The following is an 18,969-nucleotide window of genomic DNA, read 5'->3' on the forward strand; positions in this document are numbered from 1 at the left end:
AACATGTTTTCATATGGAACACATTCTGTAGTACAAATCTCCAAAATGCACAGGCGTGAATCCAGCCTAAGTGCCCATGCACACTGCAGCTTCTAAATCTGTCCAAGGTCTGATTCACACTTGTGCAGTTTGCAGTTTGCATATTGCAGGTTTATTTAGCATTTTTCAATGCACATCTTTAGACCATTTAAACCATCTAATGTAACCAAAAAACAGAAAATCCCTGGCCCTTTCCAAAAAATGCACAGATGTGAGCTACATCCATAGGAAACCATGTTAAATGGACTGTAGGGTGTTTATGCAAAACTGAAAATGCACAAAAAAAAAAAAAAAGCATAGGTGTGCTTTTTTATGCATTTTACACCAGACTATTGACTATTGGGCCTCATTTAGCTGTGCATATTATGAAGGGCTCCCACCATCCCTGTGCTATGCTCATTATGAGAGGCTCCCACCATCCCTGTGCTATGCTGACTTCCTCCTGGGGCTGCTTACGGTGCAGGTGTCAGTGCTGTATATCACGGTGCTGGTGTCAGTGCTTTATGTCACGCTGCTGATGTCAGTGCTCACTATCACGGTGCTGTTGTCAGATCACTCTATCACGGTGCAGGTGTCAGTGCTCTATATCACCCTTTCACCCCCTTTTGCCACTGTCACTAAGCGATCATTTTCTGATCGCTGCATTGGTGTCGCTAGGTAGCTAGTTATTTTTTTAGGTTCACCGCCAGGTTTTTATAGCGCTAGGTACCCCGATATACTACCCAATAATGGTTTTAACCCCCTGATTGCCCCTAGTTAACCCTTTCACCCCCTTTTGCCAGTGTCATTAAGCGATCATTTTTCTGATCGCTGCATTAGTGTCGCTAGTGTCGCTAGGTAGCTAGTTTTTTTTTAGGTTCACCGCCAGGTTTTTATAGCGCTAGGTACCCCGATATACTACCCAATAATGGTTTTAACCCCCTGATTGCCCCTAGTTAACCCTTTCACCCCCTTTTGCCAGTGTCACTAAGCGATCGTTTTTCTGATCGCTGCATTAGTGTCACTAGTGTCGTTAGGTAGCTAGTTATTTTTTTAGGTTCACCGCCAGGTTTTTATAGCGTTAGGTACCCCCATATACTACCCAATAAAAATTTGAACCCCCTGATTGCCCCTAGTTAACCCTTTCACCACTGATCACCGTATAAGTGTTACGGGTGACTCTGGTTAGTTTGCTTTTTATAGCATCAGGGCACCCACCATTTATTACCCAATAAAGGTTTAACCCCCTGATCACCCGGCGGGTGATATCAATTAGGTTTTAGGGTCAGGGTCTGCGTCGCCTCAGGCAGCGATAGGTTAGTGCTAGTACCGCTAACACCCACATGCAAAGCATAAACCGTGCCACCTATCCATGCCCGTCCGTGCCACCTATCCATGCCAATCCGTGCCACCCATCCATGCCAATTTGTGCCACCTATCAGTGTCCATCCGTGTCACCCATCAGTGCCACCTATCAGTGCCACATATCAGTGCCCATCAATGCCACCTCATCAGTGCCACTTCATTGGTGCCACCTCATCAGTGCTGCCTTATCAGTGCCCATCAGTGCCGCCCCACCAGTGCCCATCAGTGAAGGAGAAAGCGTACTTGTTTATAAAGTTTTGAAACTGAAACCAAAAAAAAAATGTCAAAATTTTCTGTCTTATTTTATTTGTTTAGCAAAAAATAAAAACCGCAGAGGTGATCAAATACCACCAAAAGAAAGCTCTATTTGTGGGGAAAAAATGAAAAAAAATCCATTTGGGTACAGTGTAGCATGACCACGCAATTGTCATTGAAATTGCAACAGCGCAGAAAGCTCAAAATTGGTCTGGGCGGGAAGGTGTTTAAGTGTCTGGTATTGATGTGGTTAATTTCTTATATTTTATGTATTATTATTTCTATTATTATTTGTCCTTTGCTTACCTTTGTGGATTTTGTAATGGCCTGATATAGTACGATCTAGCAGTGTGAGCACACAAGAGGGGATTCACTCTCAGACTTTTTAGGCCCCTTTCACACATGCGGACGATATGTTCGTATTTCATCCATCCGTTTGCGGATGAAATACAGGCATACATTCACCCCTATGGGATAGCGGGTGTCTGCGGATGAACATCCGCAGACACCCGATATCGTCCGCCTCCGCTACTGTCCGATTCTGCAGAAGGAGGAAAATCCTATTTTTCTATCCGTCTGCAGAGCGGATCGGATGAACACGGACAGACGGTCCGTGCTCATCCGATCCCCATAGAGGAGAGCGGAGAGCTGACAGGGCGGTCCCTGCACAGTGTGCGGAGACCGCCTTGTCCACCGCCGGCTCGGCGGGGACAACGGAGTGGTCCCCGCTGAGTGAGCGAATCATCACGGGGCGGATCATTACTGATCCGTCCCGTGTGAAAGGGGCCTTAGAGTATATGGTGGGCTTCAATACGGGGTAAACTTTCATGCACAGCGTTGGATATTATAATTTAATATACCTAATTCTGTGGGAGGGGATACTCTACTGTATGTTTCTAGTTGTGTTTTTTAATATTAGAGGAGATATAATAGGAATATGGCATGACAGGTCCTCTTTACAGTGAGATATGGGGTCAATAAGACCCCGCATCTCACCTCTAAGCTGGGAAGCCTGAAAAAAAAAAAGATTCTGGCTTTGATCGTATTGGCGAGTCGGTAGAAGCACCGGAGGGCGGCGGGAGGGGGGGATGTCTATGGCTGGGTATTGCAGGGCATCACCGACTATGGCTGGGTATCTCCGAGTATGGCTGGGTATCTCAGAGTATGGCGTTGCAGAGTATTGCGTTGCAGAGCATTGCAGGGTATTGGCGGGTGTTGCAGAGCATTGCAGGGTATTGGCGGGTGTTGCAGAGTGTTGAAGGGTATTGGCGGATGTTGCAGAGTGTTGCAGGGTATTGGCGGGTGTTGCAGAGCATTGCAGAGTGTTGCAGGGTATTGGCGGGTGTTGCAGAGCATTGCAGAGTGTTGCAGGGTATTGCAGAGTATTGCAGAGTAATGGCAGGGAATTGAGGGGTTAAATTTCGTTGAGCAGCGATGTGGGCACTGCAGATGCAGCCCACAGCGCTGCTGACACCGATCTCTTCCCCCTCCGCTGTACCGATCGGTACAGAGAGGGGGAGGGAGGAACCGGCGTCATAACATGACGCCGGTTTGTTTACAAGTGATAACTCCATCATTTGACAGAGTGATCACGTGGTAAACAGCCATGATGAGCGGCCGTTTACCGTGATCCGTGATGCGGTCACGGATGCTCTCGAGTGCGCGCTCCAGGGGGCGCGTGAAAGCGGAATTCTGGGAGGACATCATATGACGGCCTCCCAGAGTTAAGCAACCGCCCTGTAGCCGTCATTCGGCTATGGGCCGGTTGTTAAGTGGTTAAAAAAGTCCATGAATATAGGTTCCCATACAAGAGTTCTTCAACATCAAAACATGAACTGGAGAAAATGCTAGCCAACCTGGCTATGCTTCCATAGTCCTGCTGCTATGCATACCAGTCCCTCAGACCAGCGGCTGTTCAGACTCGCTTAGCCTTGAAGATTGCTGCACCTTGCTGCACAGTAGAGCTGCACAATTATTCGTTCAAAAATTGTGATCTTGATTCAACCCCCCCTCCCGATCTCTATTTCCCTGATTCATTCCCGTAACAAGTGCAGACACTGTCCACTGCCCTACTGACACCATTTACTGCTCTATTGACACCGTCCACTGCCCTACTGACACCGTCCTCTGCTCTACTGGCTGACAGTGTCCACTTTTAAGGTAGGCTATTTTCACTGACATTTCTTTTATTAATCGAATGATATTTTATGGGTACACTAAATGCTTTTGTTTTATTTAATCATGCCCCTTTAAGTCCCCCCACTTTTAATGTAATTTGGCTATAGCAACTGTTCACTGTAGCACACTTCATTACTACTCTTTTTGGGTAACCCAAGGTATTTTACAATCCTATAGCGTGTACTACAAAAAAATTGCCATGCGCCGTGAAAATGTTCAGGTTTGGCTTGAAGAAAAGGTGGCAACCCTAGATTGAAGTAGTACAGGAACTTTTACCCTTGGCTTTAACCTTTCCCTTCACCTTTCATATATTTCTTATTACCTTTTACTCTATATAACTCCCCCTCTATCCCAATAATCAGGCCACACAGGAGTTTTGGAGTATAAATGGCCATAGCAGCCTTTATTAACAACTCTTCAAAAGAATAACTTAAATAACTTTATTAAATATATATATATAACCACTGTTTAGTAACGGCAATTTGAAAGAACTCCCAGTCAGTTGGTCTTTGACGGTACCACGTTCCACCTTTTAAACATAACATTCTCCACCATTACACTGTGGGACCACATTTACCACACCAGGCCTCCGGCCGTTTATCAGCCCGGAGACAACCACCTTTCCCGCAGTGCCACCAAATCCCGTATTCCAGCCTACCCTTCCGCTGGGATACACCAAAAGGGGGCCCATATCTCTATGAGCTCCCCCCCACATTTCCATCATCTGTTTTCTTTTGCCCCAGTAAAGACCAAAAGACACCACCGCTACAGCTGCTATGATGACCCTCATCACCGAAACCTGCAAGAAAAAGCAAAACACAGACAACAAGAATGACAACAAACACATAAATACCAGCATTCCCCACAAAAACAAAATCTAGTGCCATCCACTCCAGTGCCATCCACCTCAGTGCTACCTGCCCCCAGTGCCATCTGTTGTCAATGCTATCTGTCCCCAGTGCCACCTGTTGTCAGTGCCATTTGTCCCCAGTGCCACGTATCAGTGCCATCTGTCATCAGTGCCACGTGTCATCAGTGCCACATAGTGCCATCTGTCATCAGTGCCACATATTAGTTCCATCTGTCATCAGTGCCACGTATCAGTGCCATTTGTCATCAGTGCCACCTGTCAGTGTCACGTGCCATCTGTTGTCAGTGTCACGTGTCATCAATGCCACTTATCAGTGCCATCTGTCATCAGTGTCACGCGTCATTGGTGCCACGTATTAGTGCCATCTGTGATCGGTGGCACGTATTAGTGCCACGTATTGGTGCCATCTGTCATCAGTGCCACGTATTAGTGCCATCTGTCATCAGTGCCATATATTAGTGCCATCTGTCATCAGTGCCACGTGTCATCAGTGCCACGTATAAGTGTCATCATTGCCACGTATCAGTGCCATCTGTCATCAGTGTTACGTGTCATTGTCCTGGTGCTCCAGGGCCTTCAAAAGTGTAATAAGTAGTCAACAAGTTAGATGTGTAATTTATGCTCCTAGAACACCTGATGGCGCTCCCTGCATGTTGGGCCTCTCTATGTGGCCAGGCTGTGAAAAAGTCCCACACATGTGGTATTGTAATACTCAGGAGGAGTAGCAGAATTTTTTTGGAGGTGTCATTTGTGGTATACACATGCCATGTGAGAGAAATAACCTATTACAATGACAATTTTGTGGAGAAAAATTAAAAAAATTAAAAATCTTAATTTTGCAAAGAATTGTGGGAAAAAAAATGACAACATCAAAAAGCTCACTATGCCTCTTACTAAATACCTTGGGATGTCTACTTTCCAAAAAGGGGTCATTTGGGGGGTATTTGTACTTCCCTGGCTTGTTCGGGTCACAAGAAGCGAGATAGGCCACCAGTACATCAGATGTGATCAATTTTGCGCGATTCGCACCACAGCTTGTAGACTCTCTAACTTTCACAAAGACCAAATAATATCCACTAATTTGGGTTATTTTTTACCAAAGATATGTAGCAGTATAAATTGTGGCCAAAATTTATGAAGAAAAATGTATAATTTGCATAATTCTGTCACAGAAACAAAGAAATATGCGTTTTTTTTTCAAAAATGTCGGTCTTTTTTCATTTATAGCGCAAAAAATAAAAACCCCAGAGATGATCAAATACCACCAAAAGAAAGCTCTATTTGTGGGAAAAAAGGACAAAAAATTCATTTGGGTACAGTGTTGCATGACTGAGTAATTGTCATTCAAAGTGTGAGAGCACCGAAAGCTGAAAATTGGTCTTGGCAGGAAGGGTGTTTAAGTGCACAGTAAGCAAGTGGTTAATGTTAGGTGCATTTCACACATGACATGTCCATTTTGACAGACTGCTAGCTCAGCAATGATCACTCTGTTTATGCGTTGCATTTAAAAATGGAAAGGTAGAAAAAGTAAAACTCAATGGGCAGGGGCATTTTGAAAGCGCTAAATACAGTGCTTCCAAGCCGCTCAAAAAATGCTGCTTGGAGGAATTTTTCTAACATCCCGCAAGTGCACTGCCCCAGTGTGAAAGCACACAATGCACAGAATGGGAGGCAGTTTCCAGGCACTTTTTAGAGGCCATTTCTAGTGCTAAAATGTCTGAAAACTGCCTCAGTGTGAAAGGGGTCTTAAGGAGATTGTATAGTGTATGACCACCCTAAATGTGCATAACAAGACAGAAAAACTAGGTCTATGCAATGTGTTTTTTGTTATGGTTGAAGTCAAGATCTCAAATAGTATACAAGTCCATGGCATATTCCCTAATCTGTAGTGTCTTAAAGTGGTTGTATACTAATTTTTTTAACTTTTACCTACAGGAAAGCCTATAATAAGGCTTACCTGTAGGTAAAAAAAATATCTCCTAAACCTGTACGGTTTAGGACATATTCCCCTCGGTATGCACCGCTGACTGCAGCGGCGCATGCGCACAAGGGGATTCTCGGTCTGAAAATCCGGCAGTGGCCGACCGGCCGGAATGAAATCTCCCACGCACATGCGTGGGAGTGACGACATCGCGGCTCCGGCCACTCACAGCGCCGGAGCCGCGATACCCGGAAGAAACACAGAGGGAGCATGTCAGCTCCCTCGGCGTGGATCGGGCCAGATGTCGGGGCCTCGTTCTAAGGTAAGTATTTCATAATGAGCTAGTATGCGGTGCATACTAGCTCATTATGCCTTTTGATTTGCAGGTGTTAAAAAAAATAGCGGGTTTACTACCGCTTTAATACAGTAAACATAAGGAACACAGCAAATCAATTTCCCTCATGCTTCATTCACAAATAGAACATAATCGCCAACTTACAGTAAACTGAAAGATACACTTGGGTATCTGCACTTCAAAATAAGCTCCTCTATCACCTGGACTGTTATTGACAAGAGACACTAAAATCTTTTGCATTTTCAGCTGGCCATACAAGAGACAATCTGATTGTACAGAGGTTGTGCTTTAGAGTTAGGCCGCGTACACACGGGCGGATTGTCTGCCCAACTAAGTTCGTCAGACAATCCGACAGACAGTCCGTTCAAAATTTGAATGAACGGACTTGACCACACACGATGAGCAGACAGTCCGCTGAAAGCATGCGTGATGACGTGTACAGCACGTACGACGGGACTAGAAAAACGACGTCCTATACACTGCAATGCAACCTTCGGCCGTGTAAATCCTTTCTGAGCATGCGCCATACTTAGTCCGTCCAACTTGCCTACACACGAGCGGACTGTCCGCTGAAACAAAGTTTGGACGGACAAAACCAAGTTTGAACGGACAAAATTACGGAAATTCCGTAAGACTTTGTTCGTCAGACAGTCCGCTGAAAAAGTCAGCTGAAGCCCACACACGAGCGGATTGTCCGCTGAAACACGGTTCAGCGGACTAAGTTGGACAGACAATCCGCCCGTGTGTACGCGGCCTTAGCCTGGCTGTACATGGAGTCAAAAAATTTTGCTTGTTTAGCAGGAATGGCTGAATTTTGATCCATGTACAGGCTGGCTGGTTGTACAGAAGTTGATCTATTGGATGACTTGTGTACAACCAGACAATTTTCCCCAATGATCAGTGTGGCTATAGCTGACAACACTAGTAATTTGAAAACAGCCCACTGTCATACTGCAATGCCACAGTAGGAAAGATTACCCCATCCAAAGAGAAATGTGGGAAGGGGGGGGGGGGATCCGCTTTTCCCTCCTTCAACCTGCATGTTAAAGTAAATAAAAAAAATAAAAACCACCATGTGTATGGCTTGAATAAAACTATGCGAAAGAACACAAATGGACAGTCACTTGCACCGTATAGTTTCTGGTAGTTCTAAAGAAGGTTGTAAAATCACATTGTACAGTGTATGGCAAGCTTAAATGTGCTTACAATACAGAAAAACTACAGAATGCAAGATGTTTGCATTACATATCACATACTACACAATATAGAGTATACAGCAGTATGCTCTACCCTTGCATTCTAAGTATATAACATTGAAAAATAAAAAAGGAAGAAGAAACCCTGCAAACCAACTTTCCAGATAAATCCCTCATTCACCAATAGACAGCATCACGCAAGTTTACAAAAGCGGCAAACTGCACTTCAAAAATAAGCCCATATGTCACCTCTCTAGTGACTGACAAACTTCACAACATGAAAGTGGTGTACATACCTGAATGTGACTTGATATTCACTTCTTCCAACGCACTGGATGATCTGGTCACAGACTCTGATAAATTCAATCCACTCTAGATAAAATCCAAAATGCAAAGGAAGAAACAGCACAGAGTCACCTGAGTTTAAAAGTCCAAAACATGTCCTGATAGGAGGATACAACATTGTAACAAGTTAGGCCGCGTACACACGGGCGGACTATCCGTCCAACTAAGTCCGTCAGACAATCCGACAGACAGTCCGTCCTACTTTTGAATGAACGGACTTGACCACACACGATGAACAGACAGTCCGCTGAAAGCTTGCGCGATGACGTGTACAGCACGTACGACGGGACTAGAAATACGACGTCCAATACACTGCAATGCAACCTTCGGCCGTGTAAATCCTTTCTGAGCATGCGCCATACTTAGTCCGTCCAACTTGCCTACTCACGAGCGGACTGTCCGCTGAAACCAAGTTTGGACGGACAATATTACGGAAATTCCGAAAGACTTAGTCCGCCAGACTGTCCGCTGAAAAAGTCCGCTGAAGCCCACACACGAGCGGACTGTCCGCTGAAACACGTTTCAGCGGACCAAGTCCGTCAGACAGTCCGCCCGTGTGTACGCAGCCTTAGGGTTCACTGTCTGGTCACAAGCAAAGGCCAGTGCTCCAAATTTTAAAAAAATGCTGCCAATCTCTTGTCTGAAAAACTGGCATCCTGGGAGACAGAAGAAAGCTTTTGCAAGCAAAACCTATACATAAAAAAAGGTAAGGGTTTTTCCTTGGATAGTTTTTTCTTCATAAGCTATAAGGCTTGATTCACACCCATGCATTTTTTGTGATTTTTGCATTCTGCAGATTTTCACTACAGCCCACTTAACATGTTTTCATATGGAACACATTCTGTAGTACAAATCTCCAAAATGCACAGGCGTGAATCCAGCCTAAGTGCCCATGCACACTGCAGCTTCTAAATCTGTCCAAGGTCTGATTCACACTTGTGCAGTTTGCATATTGCAGGTGTATTTAGCATTTTTCAATGCACATCTTTAGACCATTTAAACCATCTAATGTAACCAAAAAACAGAAAATCCCTGGCCCTTTCCAAAAAATGCACAGATGTGAACTACATCCATAGGAAACCATGTTAAATGGACTGTAGGGTGTTTATGCAAAACTGAAAATGCACAAAAAAAAAAAAAAAGCATAGGTGTGCTTTTTTATGCATTTTACACCAGACTATTGACTATTAGTGCTCATGCACACGGACGTTTTAAAAAACTGGCTGCAAAGCTAGCTCCGATGCCTGGAAAAATCGTTGTTAAAAACATGATTTTTACCGCGTTTTGCATTGGCGTTTTTGCGCGTTTTTTAGCGTTAGCGTTAAGTAGCGTTTTTTAAGAAACACATCTCTTGGCTATAGCACTCAGAAAACAAAGAAAATATGTTGCGCGTTTATGCGCGTTTTTGCGCGTTTTCCCGCGATTCGCGTTTTTACAGCTCTAGCTCCACGCCACGGAACGCACTGGTCCTGGGTTTTTTTTTACAGCTTAAAAACGCCTATGCCATTTGCAGCTCAAAAACGCCTAGGTGGGCATGAAGCCATAGACTAACATGGACAGCCGTTTTTAAGCTGCAAAAAAAGCTCAAAAAAGTGGCTGTAAAAACGTCCGTGTGCATGAGGCCTTAGGCCTCATTTACACTGGCCTTGACGGCTGCATCTATAGTCATTTAGAGGAAATTTCTAAATAAAATATAATGGATTTTAAGGCTGGATTCACACTAACGCGTTTTTTGATGCATTTTGCAGAGATGCAGGGACATTTTTTTTAACATGGGTTCCTATGGAACATGTTCACATCAATGCATTTTTGTGCCTCTGCATTTTTGGAAAGGGCGGGGCATTTTTTCCATGCAAAAATTCAGTGTTTTTTCATGTAATAGAAGTGAATGGAGCTGCATCGAAAAACGCAAGCACTGCATTTTTACTGCGATTTGCAGTTTTTTTTTTTTTTTTCACTGTATATAGCTGGTTGGCAAGCAACCACAGTGAAGAAAAAAAAAAAAAAACGTGGCAAAAATGCATGTCCAAAAACGCAACAAGAGCTGCAAAAACGCTCAAAAGCAACATGCATAGATGTGAATCGAGCCTAAGGCCCCCTTCACACTGGGGTGGTTTTCAGGCGCTACAGCGCTAAAAATAGCACTTATGTAGCGCCTGAAAAAAACAGCCCCTTTCACTCCAGTGTGAAAGCCGGAAGGCTTTCACACTGGAGTGGTGCGCTAGCAGGGCAGTGAAAAAAGTCCTGCTAGCCACATCTTTGGAGCGGTTTATTCACCGCTCCTACCCATTGAAATCAATAAGGCAGTGCGGCTATACTGCCGGCAAAGCTCCGTTGCAGCGGTGCTTTGTAGGCGGTTTTAACCCTTTTTTGGCCGCTAGCGGGGGTTAAAACTGCAGCACTAGTGGCCGCATACCGTCGCTAAAACGACGGTAAAGCCCCGCTAAAAATAGCAGCACTTTACCGCCGACGCCAGCTCCGCCGTAGTGTTAAAAAAGTCCATGAATATAGGTTCCCATACAAGAGTTCTTCAACATCAAAACATGAACTGGAGAAAATGCTAGCCAACCTGGCTATGCTTCCATAGTCCTGCTGCTATGCATACCAGTCCCTCAGACTAGCGGCTGTTCAGACTCGCTTAGCCTTGAAGATTGCTGCACCTTGCTGCACAGTAGAGCTGCACAATTATTCGTTCAAAAATTGTGATCTTGATTCAACCCCCCCTCCCGATCTCTATGCGCATTTCCCTGATTCATTCCCGTAACAAGTGCAGAAAGTTCTCTGCTCACTCAGCTGTCAAAAAAACAGGTAGCTTGCCACATTTTTCACAAAATTGTCAGCGCTGGGAGATAACTATAAACATTGTAACATTTAGTACTTTTAGAGATGAAAGGGATGAACTTTGTGTAAATGAGGTCAGTTTAACCACTTAAAGATTAAACCTTTTTCTGACACTTGTTGCTTACAAGTTAAAATCAGTATTTTTTGCTAGAAAATTACTTAGAACTTCCAAACATTACATATATTTTTTTTAACAGAGCCTAGACAATAAAATGGCGGTTGTTGCAATATTTTATGTCACATTGTATTTGTGCAGGGGTCTTTCAAGCACAGTTTTTTGGGAAAAAATACACTTCAACAAATAAAAAATAAATAAAAAAACAGTGACGTTAGCCCGATTTTTTTATATATTGTAAAAGATGATGTTACGCAGCGAGAATCGTGATCTTTATTTTAAGCAAAAAAAAATCATGATTCTCATTTTAGCCAGAATCGTTCAGCTTTACTGCACAGATACACACTCTCCTTCAACCTGCATGTTAAAGTAAATAAAAAAAATAAAAAACTAAAAACCACCATGTGTATGGCTTGAATAAAACTATGCGAAAGAACACAAATGGACAGTCACTTGCACCGTATAGTTTCTGGTAGTTCTAAAGAAGGTTGTAAAATCACATTGTACAGTGTATGGCAAGCTTAAATGTGCTTACAATACAGAAAAACTACAGAATGCAAGATGTTTGCATTACATATCACATACTACACAATATAGAGTATACAGCAGTATGCTCTACCCTTGCATTCTAAGTATATAACATTGAAAAATAAAAAAGGAAGAAGAAACCCTGCAAACCAACTTTCCAGATAAATCCCTCATTCACCAATAGACAGCATCACGCAAGTTTACAAAAGCGGCAAACTGCACTTCAAAAATAAGCCCATATGTCACCTCTCTAGTGACTGACAAACTTCACAACATGAAAGTGGTGTACATACCTGAATGTGACTTGATATTCACTTCTTCCAACGCACTGGATGATCTGGTCACAGACTCTGATAATTTCAATCCACTCTAGATAAAATCAAAAATGCAAAGGAAGAAACAGCACAGAGTCACCTGAGTTTAAAAGTCCAAAACATGTCCTGATAGGAGGATACAACATTGTAACAAGTTAGGCCGCGTACACACGGGCGGACTATCCGTCCAACTAAGTCCGTCAGACAATCCGACAGACAGTCCGTCCTACTTTTGAATGAACGGACTTGACCACACACGATGAACAGACAGTCCGCTGAAAGCTTGCGCGATGACGTGTACAGCACGTACGACGGGACTAGAAATACGACGTCCAATACACTGCAATGCAACCTTCGGCCGTGTAAATCCTTTCTGAGCATGCGCCATACTTAGTCCGTCCAACTTGCCTACTCACGAGCGGACTGTCCGCTGAAACCAAGTTTGGACGGACAATATTACGGAAATTCCGAAAGACTTAGTCCGCCAGACTGTCCGCTGAAAAAGTCAGCTGAAGCCCACACACGAGCGGACTGTCCGCTGAAACACGTTTCAGCGGACCAAGTCCGTCAGACAGTCCGCCCGTGTGTACGCGGCCTTAGGGTTCACTGTCTGGTCACAAGCAAAGGCCAGTGCTCCAAATTTTAAAAAAATGCTGCCAATCTCTTGTCTGAAAAACTGGCATCCTGGGAGACAGAAGAAAGCTTTTGCAAGCAAAACCTATACATAAAAAAAGGTAAGGGTTTTTCCTTGGATAGTTTTTTCTTCATAAGCTATAAGGCTTGATTCATACCCATGCATTTTTTGTGATTTTTGCATTCTGCAGATTTTCACTACAGCCCACTTAACATGTTTTCATATGGAACACATTCTGTAGTACAAATCTCCAAAATGCACAGGCGTGAATCCAGCCTAAGTGCCCATGCACACTGCAGCTTCTAAATCTGTCCAAGGTCTGATTCACACTTGTGCAGTTTGCATATTGCAGGTGTATTTAGCATTTTTCAATGCACATCTTTAGACCATTTAAACCATCTAATGTAACCAAAAAACAGAAAATCCCTGGCCCTTTCCAAAAAATGCACAGATGTGAACTACATCCATAGGAAACCATGTTAAATGGACTGTAGGGTGTTTATGCAAAACTGAAAATGCACAAAAAAAAAAAAAAAAGCATAGGTGTGCTTTTTTATGCATTTTACACCAGACTATTGACTATTAGGCCTCATTTACACTGGCCTTGACGGCTGCATCTATAGTCATTTAGAGGAAATTTCTAAATAAAATATAATGGATTTTAAGGCTGGATTCACACTAACGCGGTTTTTGATGCATTTTGCAGAGATGCAGGGACATTTTTTTTAACATGGGTTCCTATGGAACATGTTCACATCAATGCATTTTTGTGCCTCTGCATTTTTGGAAAGGGCGGGGCATTTTTTTCATGCAAAAATGCAGCGTTTTTTCATGTAATAGAAGTCAATGGAGCTGCATCAAAAAACGCAAGCACTGCATTTTTACTGCGATTTGCAGTTTTTTTTTTCACTGTATATAGCTGGTTGGCAAGCAACCACAGTGAAGAAAAAAAAAAAAAAAACGTGGCAAAAATGCATGTCCAAAAACACAACAAGAACTGCAAAAACGCTCAAAAGCAACATGCATAGATGTGAATCGAGCCTAAGGCCCCCTTCACACTGGGGTGGTTTTCAGGCGCTACAGCGCTAAAAATAGCACTTATGTAGCGCCTGAAAAAAACAGCCCCTTTCACTCCAGTGTGAAAGCCGAGTGGTGCGCTAGCAGGGCAGTGAAAAAAGTCCTGCTAGCCACATCTTTGGAGCGGTTTATTCACCGCTCCTACCCATTGAAATCAATAAGGCAGTGCAGCTATACTGCCGGCAAAGCTCCGTTGCAGCGGTGCTTTGTGGGCGGTTTTAACCCTTTTTTGGCCGCTAGCGGGGGTTAAAACTGCAGCACTAGTGGCCGCATACCGTCGCTAAAACGACGGTAAAGCCCCGCTAAAAATAGCAGCACTTTACCGCCGACGCCAGCACCGCCCTAGTGTTAAAAAAGTCCATGAATATAGGTTCCCATACAAGAGTTCTTCAACATCAAAACATGAACTGGAGAAAATGCTAGCCAACCTGGCTATGCTTCCATAGTCCTGCTGCTATGCATACCAGTCCCTCAGACCAGCGGCTGTTCAGACTCGCTTAGCCTTGAAGATTGCTGCACCTTGCTGCACAGTAGAGCTGCACAATTATTCGTTCAAAAATTGTGATCTTGATTCAACCCCCCCTCCCGATCTCTATGCGCATTTCCCTGATTCATTCCCGTAACAAGTGCAGAAAGTTCTCTGCTCACTCAGCTGTCAAAAAAACAGGTAGCTTGCCACATTTTTCACAAAATTGTCAGCGCTGGGAGATAACTATAAACATCGTAACATTTAGTACTTTTAGAGATGAAAGGGATGAACTTTGTGTAAATGAGGTCAGTTTAACCACTTAAAGATTAAACCTTTTTCTGACACTTGTTGCTTACAAGTTAAAATCAGTATTTTTTGCTAGAAAATTACTTAGAACTTCCAAACATTACATATATTTTTTTTAACAGAGCCTAGACAATAAAATGGCGGTTGTTGCAATATTTTATGTCACATTGTATTTGTGCAGGGGTCTTTCAAGCACAGTTTTTTGGGAAAAAATACACTTCAACAAATAAAAAATAAATAAAAAAAACAGTGACGTTAGCCCGATTTTTTTATATATTGTAAAAGATGATGTTACGCAGCGAGAATCGTGATCTTTATTTTAAGCAAAAAAAAATCATGATTCTCATTTTAGCCAGAATCGTTCAGCTTTACTGCACAGATACACACTCTGCCCTCTTGATAGGAGCCCACCTGACTCCTGGGATGAGAACTCAAGGCTGCAAGTTTCCAGCAAAACCCAGACACAGGATTGAAGGTTAGCAGCCATCACCGAAAATCATGCTAGGTCTTATTTTCGGGGAAACAGGGTATGTGGGTTATATCGACATATCAGGTGCTGGACACTGGCACGCCCCTTAAGGCGTGAACTTCCCCCATGTAACCCCTCCCATTATTGGGAGTCCTCAGTTTTGTAGCCAAGCAATCAAAGTGTATAAGAAGAAGAAGGGAGGGACCTCTGTGTCCCCTGATGTACATCAAAGAAAAGGATTTTACAGGTAAGCTGTTTTAAAAATCCTATTTTCTTTTCTTACATCAGGGGACACAGAGCCATAGTAATAACTATGTGGGATGTCCCATAGCAATGGCAACTGAAGGGGGGAGACAGAATCAAGGAAACAGCAGGCCAGAGGACTCATACTGCAGTCTGCAGTGTATACTGTGCCCAAAGGCAATATCCTCATGACCTTTAATATCGATTTGAAAAAAACAGATAAACGTCTGAACCAAAGACCAAGTTGCGGTCTTACAGATCTTAGCCATAGAGGCCTAATAATGCACCACCCAAGAGGCACTAATCGCCCTGGATGAATGTGCTCTTAATATGAGAAGGAAGAATTTTCTTCTTTAAGCTGAAGCTTGATCAATCATTTGACAAATCCATTTGGAAAATAGTGGCTATGGATGCTGCCTGTCCATATCTTGGACCCTCTGGCTGTACAAACAAAACCTGTGTTTTGCGAATCTGAGCGGTCGCCTTTAAATAGATTCTGATCGCTCTTACTACATCAAGTGACTGTAGTGCTTTCTCTTCCCCAGATTAAGGCTTCTGGGGAGAAAAAAGGAAGAATAATATCTTGGTTTAAATGAAAACCTGTTACCACCTTTGGTAAGAATTCAGGATGAGGACATCAAACCACCTCATCCTTATGCATGATGAAATATGGCTCTTACAAGACAGAGTCGTTAGTTCCAATACTCTTCTAGTAGAAGAAATGGCAAGCAAAAAAAGATTATCTTACTTGTCAAAGAACCAAGAGAATTTCTCGTAAGGTTCAAACGGCTGATTTAACAAAGCCGACAAGACCAATTTTAAATCCTAAGTATTTAGAGGTGCCTTGATATGGGGGATAAACTGTGTTACCCCCTGAATAAGCTACGCACCAAGAGTAGGAAGCAACAGGCCGTAGGAAAAGACATTGACATGGCCTGGATCTGGCTCTTGATAAAAGTCAAGGCCAGCTTCATTTCAGATCACATAGGCAGGAATCCTGCCTATTGACATACTTCCTGGGGTGCCAACTCCTGGATCCATACCAAGAAACCTATGCCTTCCAGATTCTATAGTAAGTAATTGTGGAAGCCGGCTTCCTGGCATTAGTCAAAGTAGACACTACTGAAGGAAATCACCCACGATCTTTTATAGAGTCTTATCTTTATCTTTTTATATACTCCTTATCCATAAAGTTGGATGAAATACCGGACCTTGTGCAAGAAAGGTCTGGCTATAATGGCAGAGTCCAAAGAACTCCTACTGCCATCTTTATGATCTTGAAAAATTAAGATCTTCTGGGACCTGGCTGGGGTCACCAGAATCGCCTCTTCTTGTTCCTGCTTAATCCTGCGGACAAGGCGCGGAAGTAGCAGAACTGGAGGAAAAGCATAGATCAGTGAAAACTGATCCCCTGGGAAGACTAATGCGTCTGTTCCTCCTGCTAGCGGACCCCTTGTTTGACATAAAGTTGTCGACCTTCTTTTTTTTTTTATCCAGAAAAAAAACTAGTATCCAGCCACGGCCCCCATAGTTTTTCAAATTTATCAGGGCAACCTCTATGCTGATAGACAATTTTGTCTATTCTCAGCGTATTACTAACAGTGGTGGTCCACTACCGGACCGATGGAGTCCGATTTCCAGTGGAGCATTATCAACTTGCGGGCAATAAAGAGCGCCCTGGTCAGAGCCTCTCTAGTATGCCATTCCCAGTCCAACTCATCCAGCAAGTTCAGAATGCAACACCGAGGATCCCAGGGGACTGACACCCGAAACACCGTGCTCAGGGTGCCCCTCACCCCCCTCCAATAGACATGAAGTTTGGGGCATCGCCACAGCATGTGTAGTAAGTCACCGTGATCCCTTTTTACATCTGGTACACACCGGTGTCGGTGTAAGGCCCATAGAGTGTAGCCTACGGGGAGTATAGTAAATTCTCAGTATGGTGTACAGTTGGGTAAGTCTATGCGTCACATTCAGCGAGCAGATTGCCACCGATTGCAACACCTCTTCCCACTGCTCATCTTCCAGGGGTCCCACATCTAATTCCCATTTCCTTTTAACCGCAGGGGGTGTTTCAACATGAACCTGCTTAAAAGGGTAGCATAGCTCTGCGAGATAAATCCTTTTGCGTTGGCAGCTGATTTAAGCTGGGACACAAGAGGCAATCCCTCCAGCTGCCAGTCCGAAACCTTTGATTGGGCCAGAAAGGCGTGCCTAAGTTGCATATAATAAAAGTACATATGTGCCGGGAGTTGATATCTCGCTCTCAGAGTATCAAAGGATAACAGTTGACCATTACTGATTATCTGCGTTAGATAAAACACTCCCCTCCTCTGCCACCTTTCCTTATGCTGCAGCTTTGCTAATTCAGGATATGACTCATTAGCCCAGATAGGGCTGTATTCACTAATACTCGTAGCTCCCTGCAAATATTTGGTTTTGTTCCATACTTTCTGTATTAAGTTATATGTGGGGAAACTTTTTTGGGGGGGTTTGCCGAAGGCCTGAGCCTCCAGGGCAGTCTGAACAGATCCCCCGCCCACCGTGTACAACATGATGGCCTCAGAAGCGCTAGGGACTCTGCCAGTGGGGTCACTCTCAGGGGCCATAGTGCCTATTAAATGTTGTAGTTGAGAGGCTAAATAGTACAGCCAGGGGTTCGGCAGCGCAAGCCCCCCGTCCCACTTTGGGTGTTGGAGATGCTCTAATTTAATCCTAGGGGGTCGGCCTTTCCATATTAGCTCACGAAAGATGGAGTTCACTATCCTAAAAGTCTTCAGCGGGATCACCACAGGAGAGTTGTGCAACATGTATAACAGTTGGGGCATTAGGATCATTTTAATAAGGTTCACCTTGCCTGCAGCCAACATACACAGCAAATTCCAAGTCTTAGTCCTGGAGCGAAACCTGGTCAGCAGCGGTGCAATGTTTAACGCAACATAGTCTCTGATTTGCGGTGTCACCTGTATCCCCAGATATTTAAACTGGAGGGCGTTAGGGATCTCTCCCACTTGTCCCCCCTGCTGTGGTTGTGGCTCATCTATAGGCATAAGTGCGGATTTGGACCAGTTTATCCTAAGACCAGAGAACTCCCCAAAGCGGGTCACTGTATCTAATGTGTTATCCAGAGACTGTGCTGAGTCCCCCAGCAAAATCATAGTATCATCTGCATAAAGCATCACCTTTTCCTGTCTATCCCCATAGCAGAAAACTGTGATGCCTCTGTGCTCCCTGATCCTAATGGCCAGTGGTTCTATTGCCAGGGCAAACAGCAGGGGAGATAAAGGGCCTCGACCAAGACAGAATGACAAAGATAGCCTACCGGCCTCCCTAATGGCCGCGCTCGGGTGGTAATAAAGCAGCCATACTCAGGATATGTACCCAGCGCCAAAGCCAAAACGCCTCAGTATCTCCCAAAGATACGGCCGTTGTCGACTTTCTTAATGAATCTGGACACGAATAGCTCCAT

This window comes from Lithobates pipiens, unplaced genomic scaffold (genome assembly GCF_037356315.1).
Source record: "Lithobates pipiens isolate NorthernLeopardFrog02 unplaced genomic scaffold, aLitPip1_a1.2 Scaffold_25, whole genome shotgun sequence".
In the NCBI taxonomy this organism is placed as follows: domain Eukaryota; kingdom Metazoa; phylum Chordata; class Amphibia; order Anura; family Ranidae; genus Lithobates; species Lithobates pipiens.